The sequence below is a fragment of the Rattus norvegicus genome, chromosome 5 (genome assembly GCF_036323735.1).
Source record: "Rattus norvegicus strain BN/NHsdMcwi chromosome 5, GRCr8, whole genome shotgun sequence".
Taxonomy (NCBI): domain Eukaryota; kingdom Metazoa; phylum Chordata; class Mammalia; order Rodentia; family Muridae; genus Rattus; species Rattus norvegicus.
Genome location: NC_086023.1, coordinates 56,608,187 through 56,614,198, shown reverse-complemented (window position 1 = coordinate 56,614,198; position 6,012 = coordinate 56,608,187). Strand labels below are relative to the sequence as shown.

General features: G+C 38.9%; 1 pseudogene; it reads right to left on the bottom strand.

The window, feature by feature from the left end:
* Positions 1–438: 438 nt before the first annotated feature.
* On the bottom strand, positions 439–5,036 carry Hnrnpk-ps6 (heterogeneous nuclear ribonucleoprotein K, pseudogene 6; annotated as a pseudogene).
* Positions 5,037–6,012: the final 976 nt, after the last annotated feature.

Below are 6,012 nucleotides of genomic sequence, written 5' to 3'. Positions count from 1 at the left end.
GTTCACAATAATTACACTGGCGGAATGTTTTTAAGACCACCAACAATAAACAGAAAATAAAAGCCACTCACTTTGCTGCTGTTTCAACATTTTAATGTTAGACTTGCCTGCCCTCACCACAAAACAGTTTGTAAGGAACTAAAGCATTACATCTGGTGAATAGCAACGGTTTCATTACAGCTCAAATACAGAACACCTATGAAGATGAGAAATGTTGACTTTTTAAACAGAAGCAGATTTAAGAAAGAAAGAGAGAGAGAGAGAGAGAGAGAGAGAGAGAAAGAAAGAAAGAAAGAAAGAAAGAAAGAAAGAGAGAGAGAAAGAAAGAAAGGAAGAAAGAAAGAGAGAGATGCAGGACTCCTATGATTCTTCACTAGTCTTAGAAAAACTTTCTAGAATATGTCTTTGCACTATAAAAATGAAAAAAAAATACTTGCATCAGAATCCTTCAACATCTGCACACTGCTTCACACCGTTCTGCAGCAAATACTGAGTGTTCTGTATCTGGTCCTGGGTGCCAATAATGGTTATGATCCGATCTTCAGATCCTTCTAAAGGTTCATCAATTTTGATTGATGCTCCAAACTCATGGCACATTTGTTAAATCCGCTGACCACCTTTGCCAATAATAGATACAGCCAAATCTTTGGGAATAGTTAGTTGTGTAGTGATAATAGGTCTGCCACTATGAGCCCATGACCCACCCCCCACATAAGAATAATCATATTCAGAACTGCCCTGTGGTTCATAAGCCATTTGCCATTCTGATGTGCTTCGTGTGTCACTTACCGAGTCCCAAGTTTCATCAGCGTTGAACCCAACCATGGCTTTGTAGCTGTCTCCGAGCCTTCCTCTTCTGTCACATGCCATTAGGTCTCCCCCTCTGGGTGGTGGTGGAGAAGGTAGAGGAAGATTCGGGCTCTGCTGCCAACTTGGCCCCCCAGACCAGGAGGAGGTGGAGGAGGTCCTTGACGAGGGGTCATATCATCATCATCATCATCATCATCATCATCATCATCATCATCATCATCTCCTCTAGAAAGAGGTATGGGACAACCCCACCAACCAGGAGGTATTCTGTCAAAACTACCTCTTCCCTGCATGGGGAATTCTACAGGACATCCTTGGGTCATCAGACATCATGGTTAAGTCACGATAATCATAGGTTTCACCATAAAAGTTGGGATCATAAGGTTGTACATTCTTTGATGGGAGACTCAGATATAAGGTCAAGGATGATCTTGGTGCATTCTACAACCCTGTCAGGTTTTCCTCCAATAAGAACAACTTTGTCAGTAGAAAGAGGGCAAGGAGCATTCCTAAAAAAAAAAAACCTTGATTATTGTCTGAATCTTTTCTATAAGTTCTTTGGTTTTAGTGTCTTTAACACCAATAATTCCTCCTGCCAGACTTTGATGAAATCAACAGTCTTAACTCCCAGTCATTATAACTTCCTTTGTAATGTTGGTTATTTAAGCATTCCACAGCATCAGAATCTAGCGAGACCTGGCTGGTTATAGTGGGTGATGGCAACTGCAGACCGTCTTCCAAGGTAGGGAGGATTGTCTTCAGAATTTCTCCAATGATCTCAATATCAGCACTGATACTCAGTATACACTTGGGGCCGCTGCTGTCTATAACTAAAATGCTGGCATTGTAGCCTATACAGAGAGCCTTAATAATCTTGCCTCTTTTTCCAATCGTTGTCCCTGAATTATTGCTCTGAAGGAAAAATGCACAATTCAATCATCTAACCAGTATTTCTAGATCTTTTAAAGGCTTGTTCCTCTTCAATATCTTGTGCAGGACATTTTCCAAATTCACCACTGGTTTCGGTGTTGGGGAAGGTTTCTTCTGACTCTTCAGTCTCCAACAATCACAGGAGTCCTCCATTACCTCCAGTGTTATTCTTTAGATACTTGTTTGCTTTCAAAGGAGAGACAGAAGGTATGTTGATTTGGATGGGATAGGAGGAAGGAGAGATCTTGAAGGAATTGTACTAGGCCCCCCAGCACATATGCAACAGAGGTCTCTTTGTCTGGCCTCAGTGGGAGAGGATACATCTAATCCTACACCAAGTGATATGATACACCAGGACTGGGGGATAACCAGGGAGCACACTCTCAAAGCAAAGGGGATGGGTAGAAGGACTCTGAGAGGGGGACCAGGAAGGAGAGCAACATTTAGGATGTGGATAAATAAAATAATTAATAACAAAATATGAATAAACACTAAAATAATTGGGAAAAGGTAACAATCTTAAGAAAATCCAAGTTTCATAATAAAGGGAATAAAATGATTTGTTCATAGAATCACTAACCTAGAGTGACAGAGGACAAATGCTTTCAGAATGTAAAAATTAAAAACAAACAAGAGTAAAAAAAAAGATGGGGGTTGGGGATTTAGCTCAGTGGTAGAGCGCTTGCCTAAGAAGCGCAAAGCCCTGGGTTCGGTCCCCAGCTCCGAAAAAAAAAGAACCAAAAAAAAAAAAAAGATGCTTGCCCACACATGTATACTACTTGGGAATCTTTGCTGAGTCCCCTAAAGATTTTATTAATAGTTGATTCACACATAAAATGAGCATTTTAGAGGTTAGGAAAGTAAAGCATCCTGGCATGCAGTGGGAACTTAATTACAGTTTCTTTATAAAAAAAAGAAGGAAAAGAAAAAAAAATACCCTTTATTTTTTCCCCAGCAACACTCTGACTTTGTGGCTGGCTACTACCCTCTCAATTGTGGGGGCATAAACTAAATGATAATGGTGACCTTGTGGATGTTCGATTTTTAAAAAATTATGGCATAATAGCAAAAGCATTCATGCCATATAAAAAAAAAATCAATTCCAGGTAGATTAAAAACCTAAATGTGAAAGGCAAAACCATAAAGCTTTTAGAAGATAATGGGGAAGAATATATTAATGTCCTTAGTGGTAAAGGATTTCTTAAACACAACACAAAGAGCAGTGACTAGAAAGAAAAAGATTCATAAATTCAGTGATGTTAAAATTATGGCTATAATTCTGCCTTATTCTGCCTTTTTCTAAAAGAGCTTTTTAAAAAGAAGTGACAAGTCATAAGCAAGAAGAAGCTATTTGTGATGTGTACAGCTAAGGAACAACTTTTATCCAGACCTCCTATGAAGAAGCCACCTTAAAAACACAACCCAATAGAAACAGGTGAGTGACTTAAAACAAGCATTTCACACATGAGGATGCCAGATATCCAATGAACAGAGAGGAAGCCTGAGTGCTCAGCAAAATGCTGCTCGATAAAGTTAACTGATGAGGAAATAGAGCTACAAGATTCCCAGGCTCCTTGGGAGGGACTGTAAATTGAGATAGAATGTTCAGTATGCTCTGTATCATAACCTGGGAATAGTAACAATGTGTTGCTTCTATTTGCTTCAGAAGGTTTTACTCCCATGGCAAACAGAAATCCTTATTTGAGAGAGTGGAGGACAAAGGTTGGTTACAGAGTGCTTATCTAATATGCCACAACTGTTCTGTTGGACAACAGAAGCCACCTTTCCTTCAAGCAGAAACTTCTTTGTTGTGATTTTAGAATGTTTACAAAGCAGCTATTCAAAATTCTCAAATACTGGAAACAATTCAAATGTTCAATAGCATCAGGATTGAAAAGTCATCATGAACAGGTAACATTAATCTATCTGTAATATGTGCTTGTGGATTTAAAAATAGAAAGCCAAAGAGTATGATACTAAATTTACAAATGGTTCTAAAAATGCAGAATGAAGCATTGTTTAAAAATATGTAGATAAATTACAATGCTATGAAGGAAGCGTAGGTATTCATAAGGGACTTATGGGAGATGTTTCCTCTCTTGTGTAAGATTTGTAAATTCAAGACTTAAACTATTGAACAGTAGTTGGTACACTAACAGAAGAGATTTGGCAGCATGCTAGGGTCTGGGTTCAGGAGAGCGTTCCAAGCATGACTGCCTTGTGAAGCACTGTCTGCCAAAGCTTCTGCCCTGGTTCCCTTAGAAAAAATTCACAGCATGGTCAAGCTTACTAAAGTTTCTAATCTAAATGATCCTTATGCACTAGACTATCTGGAAACACCCCTCTCCTATGCAGAAGAGGCAATACTAATTCTGTATGGCAGCCCAAATCTGCAATCCCAGAGGCAGAGCTAGAAGGATTTCCTGCTGATTTGGGGCTATCCTGGACTACACAATAAGTCTGAGGTGATCTTGTGATACTTAGTGAGACCCTGATACCAAACGTACAAACAACAAATAAACACAAAACCAATACCAAGCTCTTCCACTGTGCCTTTATATTACCCTGATATGTGAACACTAAGATTAATAGAATTTCTTTTTCTTTTCTACCAAGAGGTATTTTAGCGATTTGAAACAAACTGAATGTCAGGAACAAATATTAGACTGTATTTTCTGATTTCCTGGAGCCCTTACTGGGAGAGAGAATTCTCCATCTGCATGTCACTTGTTGTTTTGGTGAAAGGATACACTGAGGAAAAAAATGAGAAAAATATAAATTCTCCTTGCATACTTGTGTACACTGGTTGGACATCTATTAAGCATTAAACTGCCAGCTTACAGTAAGTAATGTTAAATAAATCTCCCATTTCTAGACTAGAGCCTTCTATGATTAAAGAAAATATACATTTTAAACAAACAAAAAAACAGAAAAAAGCAAACAAAACAACAACAAAAAAAAAAAAACACCAAATATGAAAAGCAAAAAAGCCAGAGTCGAAGCTGTCAAGTCAGGCCAGGATTCAGCTCTCTTTTCATTTCACTGTTTTATGGTTACATTCATACACATTTCAAAACGTACAGTCACTGCCTTTTGGCATCAGTGCTGCGCTTAAAGTGGTGATATTTCAAGGAAAACTGAAACGCAAAAGATGCTATGTTGCATTTGTTTAAGGTTCACTCACTCTGACTTTTACATGACTCGTTAGACATTAGCCTCCCTGTTTTGAAAAGGCCAGGTACATCAGGGTTAGGACGTCGGGCGAACACCATTAGTTTGCACTTTATCACTGCCATGCAGCGGCAGAAGGGCCAAATTTTATATTCCACAGGTAATGGGAGATGTCAAAACGAGTTCAGCTCCCGTGCAGTCAAAAGTTAAGAGGGAATCAGGGGTTCTGATTTTAAGTTTTTCCTTTTCTTTTTATCTGCCAATATCTGGCCATAACTCAGTTCTCTGTGAGAATTCAGCAATTAATGAATATGAGTACGTTAACAAACTTAATTGTAGAGGTGACTCGGGATTTATTATTAAAAACCTAAGTAAATATAGATGGATTTAAACCTTGCTTCAAATGTTTGATTTAACCTGGATTTTAAACAATTTTAAATATATTGAAATTCTTTTGTGAGAACATCCGTTCGTTAACTCAGGCTCATGTTATTCTGGATATGGCTTCAACACCAATATTCCTCTGCACGGAGCTGTTTCCCATGCCAGAATCTAAGTGCACGCGGCATGCTGCAAAGCCCAAACACTGGCAGTTTATTTGGGCACCGAGCAAGGATTTTATCTCACTTCATTACATCTTATCATACTTTTCATTTTTCATCTTACTCTGGTAGGCTCATCTTCCTCGCTCACTGCCAGCGGCTACCGGTCTGCAATAAGTCTCAGCTGCAAGCCCACTCGGAAAGGATTGAATGAGTGGGAAGGAAGTAGAGCGAAGCAGCAGCTTCTGCTCGCAGTCTTCATAGCTTTGTTACCATCCCCGGGTGGCTTCCGGAGAGAACACGAATTATGTCAGGGTATGTGGGTTTCGTCTCTGGCTTTGGAACGAAATCAGGAGAAACATTAGTATTTCTAGCATCAGAATTCTCGTATTTACAAATCAGTCAGTAGGGGACATTTAATGGTAGAGTCTTTTCTGAATATCAGGCAAATAATAATAAATTGTTAAAGCTCTCTTCCAAACCCACCTTTAGCTATACTAAAGTCACTCCAGTGTAGTAGTTTAGATCCCACTTACAGTTTGGACATTGTATTTCTTTT